Source organism: Filicampus tigris, chromosome 2 (genome assembly GCF_054856515.1).
Source record: "Filicampus tigris isolate MCC_2025a chromosome 2, RoL_Ftig_1.0, whole genome shotgun sequence".
Lineage (NCBI taxonomy): Eukaryota > Metazoa > Chordata > Actinopteri > Syngnathiformes > Syngnathidae > Filicampus > Filicampus tigris.
Genome location: NC_141218.1, coordinates 12,521,364 through 12,534,367, shown reverse-complemented (window position 1 = coordinate 12,534,367; position 13,004 = coordinate 12,521,364).

Sequence of the window (13,004 nt, the reverse complement as noted above, 5' to 3'; positions counted from 1 at the left end):
TTAATCATTATGATAATACATAAACTGTTAGATAGGTGGACAAAATTATATTTGGCTTGTTTTAAAGAAGACATATCGAGACATGACTTCGAGCTAGCCTGCTAGCTTGCAGGATTGTACATAAAGCCTTTTTGTTGTTGTTTGTTCAAACGTTGTATTTTAAATGATTTCAACCCGTCTGAGAAGCATGTTTAAAACGGAAGCAACGTGACTAATGTATTACTTAATTATATATTTGTAATTATTTACGACGTGTCGTGACGTCACCCATGTAGGGAAATTGTCAGGAAGTGTCAGTGTTAGCCTGGCAGAGAAACGAATTCCAATGTTTACATAGATAGATAGATAGATAGATAGATAGATAGATAGATAGATAGATAGATAGATAGATAGATAGATAGATAGATAGATAGATAGATAGATAGATAGATAGATAGCCGAGAGCTCCTTGTGCAGGCCTCAATTCAATAAACATGAAAAATGAGTGATAATAAAAGCACGACACGCGCTGTGAGGAAGGAGAAGGAGGAGGAGGGAGGGCGGCGGTGAAAAAAAAAAACAAATTTAATATATCAGCGTTTTATTACGCACTTATTTCACTTTGGGCGCGAATGGAGATATGTCTCCGCTGCAAGAGGTGGCTGCAGGGGAAGCATAAAAATCAATTGTGTGCATGCTGCGCGGACCATATCCATAACACTGGTGGCTGCGATGCTTATTGTTATGATCATGATGACGATGATGATGAAGATGACGACGCCGAGAAGGAGGAGGGGCTGTTTACATGTCGCAAATTAGTTCAATGCAAACGTAAATCTCTGCGCAGACATATACACAATTTGACCGGCATGACAAACAAGGCCCATGTGCAATAAATTGAAGCTTTTCGTGCCGTTCTGACGATTTATTTCCATTTGCATGCATGCTTTACATAGACATCAAATGATGGATGTAATGTATAAAAGACTTGTTTTTTTTCGTGCAGTCAACACTTTACAGGTAGCTCAGTGCAAAAGCACACTTTTGCTTGCTGTTTTTAATTGACAATTGACCGTCGGAGTAACAGTATATAATACGTATATTCATAATTAAGACTTGTGCTGATGTGTGCACTGCAGGGAGTCTTCACACGCAACCTGTAACGGCCCACACTGCATCTCTGCGTTTCCTAATTAAAAATCACACATCAGTTCTAGCATACTGATCACATTTAAAGGCACACATGAGCTGTCTTTCAAATATTTACGAATGATTCTCTCTCTCACTCTCTCTCTCTCTCTCTCTCTCTCTCTCTCTCTCTCTCTCTCTCCTCTCCCCCTCTCTCTCTCTCTCTCTCCCAAGCCAAATATTTTCGTTTTTTGTAATAACATGAAAAACAGCATGTCTTTTTTTCTGAATAAAATGAAACCAAATAGGTAATATAGTTTATTGTTTATTTAACGAATGAAAACAAATAGGCCTTTCTGATATTTGTTTGGAATTAACCAAGCTAATTACTTTGTGTTTTATTTTTCCAGATAGCATATAGAAGAAAATCAGGTTGACTCGTGCAAAATGAGACTCACTGCTAGTACATGGTTGTAATCAAATCATTTGTTTGAAAAAATGACTTGATTAAGAACGTTTGCCAAAAGTGTATAAAATGTATATTAAATCGTTTCATTTGTTTGAATTTTTATTTATAATTATTTAATTAATTGGTGGATAAAATCGATGTTTTCTAAGGGTTATATTTTAACATAGATACTCATACCTATATATTATAATTTTTAATATACTGTTGATGTTTATTTAGCATTATAAGAGATAAATGTATTTCTTATTAAAAACAAAAATAATCTATATACAGTAAACATTTTAATCAATATACAGTATTTCTCAATAGGCATGTATTTAATTTTTAAATTTTGTGCTTTTAGTTATAAATATGACCAAAAAAATGGAACATTATTTTCATAGATTTCAGATTACTTTTCTTGGTTTTATGATAATTTCTCTATTTTCTTTTTATATTTTTTATGTACTTTGGATTTAAATTTGTTATGGTAGAAAAAAAATATACCCTTACATCAAGATCATTTTACATGAGAAATATATAATCATTTCAGATTCCCTTTTCACTTCCTCTGTTACTTTGGAGCCCCAGCCCCATGCAGCAGGTTTGGCCTGCAGAAAAAACGTCCAATTGTGAATTCAAGGTCAACCATCTGTGTTCTTGCTTGCGTGTGTGCATGAGTGTGTGTGCCAGCCACAAAGCCCATCACACAAGACTGGAGGAGCGGTGCGGAGGAGCATTTAACGTGGCAGCTGCAAAATGATCAAAGCTGTCACACTTCAAGTGTCATGTTGTGTGTGTTTTTTGCATAAATTAGGGCCGGAAAAAATATCGTATCGTGATACTTTTCATGCCTATACCAAGTATCGATAAGTTGATGAGGTGTCAATACTTTCGGTACTTTATGTTATGTTATGTTTTGCACGTTCTATAACATACTTTTGGATCATTTCAGGTCCTTAAAATTGAGCTTTGTGAATGAAGTTTTATTATTATATTTACTAATTATATTATTATTAGTAAACAGTTACTGGAACAGTTTATGCACTTTTAAATAATGACACTTGAACAAATGTCAAATTCTATTTTAGTTAAAACACATGCCTCAGTTTTTTAAAACATTTTTATAATATTTAAGTTTTATATATACATTAATATGTATGTATATTGGTGGGTGTGCATCTCTCCACAAAAGACGATTCGATATGGTTTTCGATATGTTAGGTGCGAAACGATTCAAGGGCGGTTCCATTTAAAAGTGGAATGATTCGGTTTGGTTCGTCTTGCAGTGAGATTACGATTTGATTCGATATAGTTCGATAGTGAATAATGCAATTACTTTTTGTTGTTATTTTACACACATTTTAATGAATTTATCAGTACCGTAAATGTGCTAATTCCTTCTAAGATATATCTCTCCAATAAAAGACGATTCGATACATTCTTGATATATTTCAAAGTGGAACGATTTGATTCGGTTCGATTCGATGCACTCTCACTCTCTTTTAAATCAAAAAACAGTTTTCAGGTTCAAACAGGATTTTGTTACACCCTTATATAGATATGTACATATCTATAAATCTATACTCTCTATATATCTATATTTACATATACTGTACATACTGACCTCCTACTTTATTAACCTTTCTTCTATATACTCACTGACCTTCTTCTAGTTAGTTAGTTCCCATGTATGCATGCAGGTTGTATGTGGAGAGTTGTATTACATTAGGGTGCATTTGCGGGGTCCTCAAGGCCCCCCAGGGGGAAACCTGGCGCCTCCTGCTTGGAGCAGACAACGCGTAGCTGCGCGGCCATGGGTGGAAGAGGATGGAGGGGGGTTTGGGGGGGATGGTGTATGTGGAAAAAAACAACAACCTCGAAGTGAAATGTAGGCTGGGGACGATTGATGGACATCATATTGCTGCTTGCACTGACAAGCTGAAGGCAACGAGGTCATTTGGTTCATCATCATCATCATCATCATCATCATCATCATCTTATTACTATTATTATACATTCATATTATTATTATTATTATTATGGGGATCATTTTGTTATGCTGACAAGCTCAAGGCTATATGCTCATGTATTAGTATTGTCAATATTGTTATTGGCAAGCGCGTAATTGATTAATATTGTTGTTCTAACCATTTTAAAGTAAATAGTGGCACTGATAGGCTCGAGGCAAGCAAGCCATTTATTATTTTATTTTATTTTTTATTATGGTGAAGAGCTGAAGACAGTGGGCTGATTTTATTAATTATTTTTAGGGGTAATTAATACATGGTAAAGCTCAGACCATGAAGGTAATTTAGGTAATATTAATTGTTATATGAGTAGGTTTTCTGTTCGTTTGTTTGTTTGTTTGTTTGTTTAAAAAAAAAAAAGTTTTAGTAATGGCTCAAATCTGACTCTTGTTGTCAAATGACTGACAAGCTCAAACCAAGCAGGGAATTTAATATCATTATGGTTCCATAATTATTCATGTATTTCTATTCTTAACTGATTTTGGCTGTTCTTAATTCTAAGTATTTTTTTATTTGTTTATACATGTTCGAAATAAACACTTGATTTATATGTGTTAATTTATCTAGCAATATTATTACACAGAAAGGTTCAGGCTAAACAATTTATCATTTTATTGCAATTATGTTATTTTATTTACTATGCTTACAAGCCCAAAGCAAGCAGGTAATTTATTCCTTTCATTTTTCAGGTTTTAATGTTAGACAGAAAATATTATTTTCGTTCATTACTTTAAAAAGCTGTCTCAAAGCAAACAGGGGATTTTTTAAAAATGTATTTGGTTGAAGTCCCATTTATTGCAGGCCCATAACGTCAAAATGAACCGACTCACGCATTTATTTAATTTTTTCCCGCTCTGCTGAATTTTCTCTTTCTTTCTCCTCATGCTGGTGTTGTTCCTCGTGTTCTTGAGCTGCGTGGCGCATATCGATCTTTCACGGGCGAGCTTCTTTTTATTGAGTAAGTTGCTGCAGCTTCAAGTGAATTACTGCCACCGCTGTGAGGCGTTTAGGTGAATGCCATTTAGTCGGATAAAATAGCTTCTCTTTCATTTCACCTCGCCCTTTTAACGGGCGCGCATGGGGAGAATAGAAATTACAAGTATCATCAAAAGTATGTTAAGTAGTAAAAAGTCTTTCTTAATGAGCACAGTGTTTCCGAGGATGCGTTTAAAATGGCGAACAAGGTCCCTTCTGTGCTGTGTTTGGCACTGCTGGCGAATTGGCGGAAAGGGTGCACCGCGCATGCGCAAGGCCGAGCGTAATTGGCCGTATCATTGGCTTTTGTCTTGTTTATAAAAGCGCTAATTGAATTTCCTCTGCCGGCATTGAAAGGGCCACCATGCAGCCGCCTGTAACACAGCCCACTTCGGGATGCCCAACCCCGGCAGCGAGCAGCAGGCTGGCCCGGGGCGAGACTGGAGGAGGAAGGGGGAGGAAGAGGGAGGAAGGGGGACATCTGTCTGCATCAAGTGGAAGTCTCGTCTTTTTACGGGCATACACATGACTATAGCAGCGTTTTGGATATTTATTGCGGACCATAAGCAACCATTCTATAAGATGTAATCATAAGACATAAAATAGACACAGACACAGAGTTTAATGATGCTTTGTTACACAGACCTTTTGTTGTATAATTTTGCAATACATACATATAAAAATATATATTGGGATATATAATAGAAAGCAAAATACCCATAAGAATGAAACATGTTGTGCTTAACCTTAAAATAAACTTACTACTACTACTAGAACAAAAATAGTGCAGAAAAAAAATAAAGAAAACAATGCAAGATTAATGAATGAAATTATGATTTCATTGTATACGGTCACTGAGTGGACCAAAAAGTTTGCCACAAGTGAAATAAAAATGAACTGAAAACGTCAATGAGAACAACTAGGAGACAACCGTGTGAGGATAGCTCAGAAGCTGATTGGCGGACACAGAAAAGAGCGTGGTCCCAACGAAGATGATTGGCTGCTATGAAAAAAGGAGTTGGTTGAAAGTCTAGAAGGGAAGTCAATTGGAAATATATATTTTTTTAAAAAGCACAAAATGAGTCATGAAAACCATTAAAAAATGACAATAAAGTGTACAGAATGTGAAGTTAATCTGCAAGAATGAGACCAAACCCCGCTTAAAAAAAAAAAAAAATCACCCCTAAATGAACTCTTTATTATTGTCGTCAGGAGCAGGAAGAAAAAGCAGAGCGAGAAAGACGAGAAGAGAGCGAGTACATTAGGCCTGAGGGTGCATCATTATTAGAGAGGCACTAACCCCCCTTATTCCCCCCTCCCACTCGCTTTCATCCAATCAGAGCAAGCGGTCGAAGGACAAACGGTGAAGCTTCCCCCTAATTACGCCATGATACAATGCAATATTCCTCGCCGGCTATTCCCACATAAATCCATTGGGCGACCCATTAAAGCTGCAGCGGGTGGGATCATTTACATGGTGACGGTCCCGCTACACAACACAACATGTTTTTTTTTTTTTTTTTTCTTTTACAACGCTGCCAAATGTGCCCCAATCTCCCCCCGCACTTCCCCCTCCTCCCCCCAGGTGGAGCAGCAGCAACCCGCTAGGCGCTAACTCACCGTAATGTCTCGCAAATTAAAGTATCGCCGAGGCTCGCGCCGCGTCGTCAGATGAATGCACTCGATTAGGAAGCCCCAAGCTGGGCGCCCAACAATTGATTGCTTGTTTGTGTTCGTCGTCCGCCGACGCGCATCTAGACGGATGTGCGCCGTCTCCGGTTGTGCTACGCCAGCACGGGGAAAGGACGCACGAAAAAAAAAGGGCGCAAATTAGCCGTTAGTGTCGTGAATTGTAACGTAATGTGCGATTGGATATTGCCGCCATTATATCATGAAATAATTGCTCCACAAGTCTATACAGTGGAAGAAAATCACAATATCTCTGTAACCGAAGGAGGAAAAAGTTTCATTCGATACGTGGTTTATTAAAACAAAGTCACAAGGAACAAAATGAACAGAGCGGCGATAAGTAGAGTCAAAGATTCAAAGCATAAAATGCAAATGTTTGGTCGCTTATACAGTATATGCATTACTTTGACAGTACATAAAGTACAACAGAATACATTCCACAGTTGGTTTATTAAAACAAAGTAAGTTGAGTTAAATGAACCAAAGCGGGCAGTCGAATGTTAAAAACATGTCATAACAAAACATAATTTCATTAGTCCTTTATATGAGCCATGTCAACAGTACATGGAGAATACATTTCACATGTGGTTTATTAAAACAAACTAACTACAGAACAAAACAAAACAAAACACAGTTGTGGAGTAGTCAAATGTTGAAATATGTTTTCATTGATTGCTTGTATACACCATGTTGACAGTAGATAGAGATCATCCATCCATTATCGATACCGCTTCTCCTCACAAGGGTTGCGGGTGTGCTGGAGCCCATCCCAGCTGTCTTCAGGCAGTAGGCGGGGGACACCCTGAATTGGTTGCCAGCCAATCGCAGGGCACACGGAGACAAACAAACATCCGCACTCACAATCACACCTAGGGGCAATTTAGAGCGTCCAATCAACCTATCAAGCATGTTTTTGGAATGTGGGAGGAAACCGGAGTACCCGGAGAAAACCCACGCAGGCACGGGGAGAACATGCAAATTCCACACAGGGAGGCCGGAGCCGGGATCAAACCCACGACCTCTGAACTGTGAGGCGGACGTGCTAACCAGTCGCCCACCGTGTCGCCAGATAGAGAACAATACATTCAAAATTTGGTTTATTAAAACAACGTAATTGGTATAAAATGAACCGAGCTGGTGGTAGTTGGGCTGTCAAATGTCAAAAACATGACAAAAAAAAAAAAATTTTCATTGTAGTAGTTTACATGAGTCATATTTACAGTACATGGAGAAAATACGCTGCACATATGGTTTATTAAAGCAGCAATATTTGTGGTGTTATTTATTAAATAAAGTAACAACAAAACAAAATGGGCAGAATAGTGAGAAGCCAAAAAAGCTAAGCGTTATGTTTATAAAAAAAAATCATTTCTATCTGCCATGTTAACACCAGGATTCAAAACTTGGCAAAGTAATGACAAACAACTAAATGAACAGAGCAACAAGTGGCGGAGTCAACTAATGTTGAAACATGACTTGACGAAACATGTTTTCCCTATGCCATCTGGACAGTACGGCTGAATACATTTGACACGTGCTTGATTAAAACAAAGTAACAGGAGCAGTCCTGAATAATTAGGGGGAATGCCACTCATGTTTTCATCACTGATAATCAGTTGTAACAGAACACCGTTTAGTCATAAAAAAAAAAAGAAAAATGATGACGACTGTACAAATTGCTTCGCGTTCCATCAGCACGTCTCAGTCGTAATTTAATAATTTAATAATCATAAGGCGGCTGTAGTGAGTCCGCCAGGAGCCCGCTAGGATATTTGCGCATTAATTGATGTTTAGCGTGAGAGTGGTCTCGCAGGTGCTGATTGCAGGTGCAATCATGAGAACGCCCTGCCGTTGACCCCACAGCCGCCCCCCACCCCCGTTCTCAACCCCCCCGCCCCCCACCCCACCCGCAACCTCGCCTCCAACCTGATGTGCACATCACCCATTCATGATACTAAAATAAAACAATATAAGACTTTATTAGTGGGGAAATGTCTGAGTTTACAGAAGAAAAGTTGACAAGAATGAAAAAAAATATATCTATATACATACAGTATTTACAACAGCAGTTTAATAGAAGTGTGAATGCAAACTGCATGAATGAATAATATCTATCTATCTATCTATCTATCTATCTATCTATCTATCTATCTATCTATCTATCTATCTATCTATCTATCTATCTATCTATCTATCTATCTATCTATCTATACATCTATGTAAACAGTGGAATTTGTAGCTAGCTAGCTAGCTAACTAGCAAGCTATCGAGCTATCTATAGATAGATACATATATATCGCTGGAGTCGGGCCCAAAACCTCATCAGTCACATTTTGGTGAATTTCATATTTTTAAAAAAAATCTATACTATTGGTCAGTCCACACATGTGGATGTTACTTTTGCACATTTTTGACCAATCAAAAGTGTTGAAAATGACTTGCTCTCTTTCATGATTGTCAGTCACTGATGGTATAGTGGTACACACGCCTGAGTTGCCAGTTCGGGGTGTAGTCTGCCTTTCGCCCATTGTCAATCAATCAATCAATCACATTTTATTTATATAGCACTTTTCATACATAAAAATGCAACTCAAAGTGCTTTAAAACATTCAAAGCAAAACATAGAATTATCTTCAATCAAAAGAAAAGATAAAGATAAGCTGGAATAGGCTCCAGAACCTCCCCGCGACCCTGTACAGGATAAACGGTTTGAAAGATGACACATGATGACACATATATATACACAGTATGTATATATATGTATATATATATATACAGTACAGGCCAAAGGTTTGGACACACCTTCACATTTAATCCGTTTTCTTTATTTTCATGACTATTTACATTGTATATTCTCACTGAAGGGTTCAAAACTATGAATGAAATAAACACCGAAATGAATACATAGATAGATACAATATATGCAGCTGTGAATGGGAACCGAAGCTGAATTTGAACAATTCAAAATGAACTAAACAACAGCAGTATTAACTATGAGCATTGGAGTGACACTTTGACAGCATGATTCCAAAGGAAAGCTGAGAAATAACGGCAAAATCCATGTACAAGCACAAAGAGAGGAACAGGAAGTTGGAACGTGAACGGCGTGAGATCCGAATTGCGTGTGTTTTTGTATCAGGGCCGAGAGGATGCCTGGCTGCAGCGCCGGCCAAGGCGGCTAATTACATTTTCCACCCTGACAAGAATGGAGCATCCCTTCCTATGTTATTAATCATAATGAGGGGGAATATAATAAGCCGCCATTCATCATGCCGTTGACAGTCATCGTTTGCCATTTGCGAGGCCAAGCATTCTTCTTTTAATGGCCCCAAACTGAATTAATGTACACCGAGTCAGATGCCCGTAATCAATTGCGGATGAGATTTAGGGCCTTTTAGCTGCACAATGCATGATTTTCCAAGGACGGCCATCGATAACATTAGTTGGCGGAGAGAGCGCCGGAGGTGTTTATGCACACTGCATGCATTACTCAATCAAACAGTCAGAACTGGGAGATAAATCTTGTTACCCTGCACTGATTTTCACCCAACTCTTTTGCAATTGTCTATTTTTGCAATTTTATTGTGGATAAAAAAAACATGAGTAATTGACGTCCCTTCCTAAATATGTTTATAACTGTCCATATTAATTGTTTTGTGATTAAAATAATACTACTAGGTAATCAATTCAATCGTTACAAAGCTTTAATAGCAAACTTCTTTTAAGGCAATGTCACATTTTGGACTAAGAAGTAGGCCTACCAGGAAAAAATGTGTTCTCTCTGAGACTTTGGAAAGATGAGCTTCAGGACATACAGCAGAGAAACATACGTTCTGAATCTTGCGATTCAATGAAAATGACAATGACAATGTAAAAAACTAAAGCTGTAAGAAGAAACAGAGCTCAAGTCTTGAATCTTAGTTTAGCGAAAAGGTCACTTGTATGCTTGACTGTAGCATTAGCTTTCGCGGCAAACCTCTTTTAAGACACTTTCACATACAACGTGTCTAAGAGGTGCCAGGGAGAAACTATTTCTTTCTGAAGAAAGAAAGTTGAGCTTCAGGATACAAAGCACAGACGCATAAGTTCTGAATCTCAAGACCAAAGTTACAGAAAAAAGAAACAGAGCTCAAGTCTTAGCGAAAAAGACAGTTGTATGCATCACTGTATTTCATCGTGATCTGCAACGGTAACGTTTTTCAAAAAGTTACTGTGGATAACTGCAATGGTGTCTGATGGTACAAATTTTAAAAATAAACTGAAGTGCCCAACTGAAAATGGCTTGTCTATATATTAAATTGAGGGACAACTTTAAAAACCATCAATAGGACAAACTATGATCACAAAACGCTACCAATTGAAGTTTGCTGCAAAACTGAACTTAAAACAAGTTGAACTACATGTTGTATATTAAACCAAACCACATCATTTTTTCTTATAAAAGTCTGCTAGTTTAATGCTAACACACAATGAAAAATACCATAAATGGGCTAACAAAACTAGTATTGACGTTGCGGTGTTATAACTCTAAAGCAGAAATCAACCCAAACATCTTTTTTTCAATACGTTCCCAGCAGGCTCATTAGTTGAAACATGGCATTCTGAATAATATTGCATTTGTGGAATATGAGTTAAGCAGCAAAATCCACCCCTTTTTAGCCATTTCATAGAGCGGCCATTTTGTCACTTCTGTCGATTGAAAATGACATCAGAGCTGCTCAGGGCTCAGGTAACAACCAATCATGGCTCAGCTTCAGAAAACAGGTCAGCCGTGATTGGTCCTTACCTGGCCCCTGAGCAGTTGTGATGTCATTTTCAGTCAACAGATGTGACAAAATTCCCGCCCCCAGAGATGGCTAAAAACGGGTGGATTAACTCTTATTCCACAAACGCAATATTTATCAGAATGCCTTCTTTCAACTAGTGGGCTTGCATAGAGCATATTCTTGAAAAAAAAATGTTTGGGTTGACTTCCACTTTAAGTCAGGGTTACCCAACCACCTGGACCGTGGGCCATTTGGTGCTGGGCCGCACAGAGAGATGGAGAAAAAAAATGTCTGCATCGACGTGTCGCATATACGACAACGTATACGCACATGCTGAATATGCGTTTAATATTTAAGATTGTCAACCCGACCTTTTTCAGACCCCATTAATGGGACAAATCCACTCTTAAGTCTAAAGGATCATCTTATAGGATAATCTTTCTTAAGACAGAAGATAGTCGGATGTTGGAAGCGGCAAAATCGTGACAAAAACATCACGATTGTCCTTGTGTGTACTCAGCCTTACTGCGCCATGATTTGAATTTGAAGAAATAGTGCATTTTACTCGGTGAAGCTCGTTAGCATTGCTTCAGAGTGCCTTCCTTCCTCTTTTACTCTCCGTCGACGAGAGCAATCATTTCTTCATTAGGCTTTTATTTGTTTCCAGACGTTCCACTCCGGGGCTAACGTTGGTTCGGGTTCTCTTAATTACAAAAGGGAGGCACTCCTCACCAAAATGAATGTTTCTCGGCGCCCGTGCCGCCTCCCAGAGGGCAACGTCTGATTGCGTCGGCCGTGACTGATGAAGTTATCCAAAGAGTGACCACGCCGTCCGACTTGGACTTTCCAGTTCTTCCGCCCCGAGCCGCCGACGATTAAGAGGAGAAATTCCTTTATTTCCTACTTGTTAGCTTCCGAGAGCCCCTTTCTCCCTGCGAGCCCGCGGGCCCGCTATAAATGACAGCGCAATCTTGTTTCTTCCTCCAGATAGCCGTTGAGGAGGCGAAGTTACCTTCAGGATCTTTTCATTTCTGCCGCTGTTATTAAACACGCTGATAGAATCCACTTCCACTCTCGCCTGCTCACAAATGTCACGCTTATCAACAGCGGATGAAATGTGCTTCCGCTGCACTCAACACTGCGTGTCACCGTGGTCAAAAAGCTTTGGAAAAGAAAGAGCCAAATATCGCATACGACACACAAAAACCTCAAGACGACGTGTATTTTGTAGAGCTGAAAAAAGACTCTTGAACACCAGAGATAGGCACTTTACCCTTTTTTGCCGGTCTGTCCTCCGTCCTCTGTCCGCGACCTGGGTAACCTTCCGTCCTCGTCCCTCCGTCCTTATTCATAAAAATGATCGCCCTCCGGCACCATCCGTCCTCGTCCTTAAGGTATTTAAGTTTGCGTAATAGCACAATACGATTGGGATTTGTTGCTTTTTATTGCGTTATTTTGCAATAAAAGTAATTATTGCAAAATAAGGCAATGTTATTTTAGGAGGAGAACGAACGTCTTCCACTTGCGGGTCATAGCTTTCAGTGTTTTTTTGTTTTTTTTTCCAACACTTGTCTGTACCCTGAATTGTAAATAAAAAGGTCCAGACATGGTCTCTTTGCCAGTTTGGACCTTTGATGTATCATTGCTCACCATAAACAGTACTTATTTGATTAAATAATCAATTACCTCAGGGCTCAATTGTTATCCCTATAGGCAACCTCACAAAACGTTGTACCTTGGAGAACAAAAATGCTTCTCTGCAGTTGCTTTTTTGGACTGTAGCTACAGCCCCACTCTTCCAAAATGTTTGATAAAAATTGTTTTTGTCATTTTAGTTCCGTTCTACCACACTGAAAATAAATTGTATGGGGTTTTTTTTGGCTTGATGTTTATATTCTGTATGTATCCTCCACCGACGTTCTTAGCCATGAAAAACTCCCCAAAAAAGGCCCATCACTGTCTGGACTGCACTTGAGCGTGATGGACGTC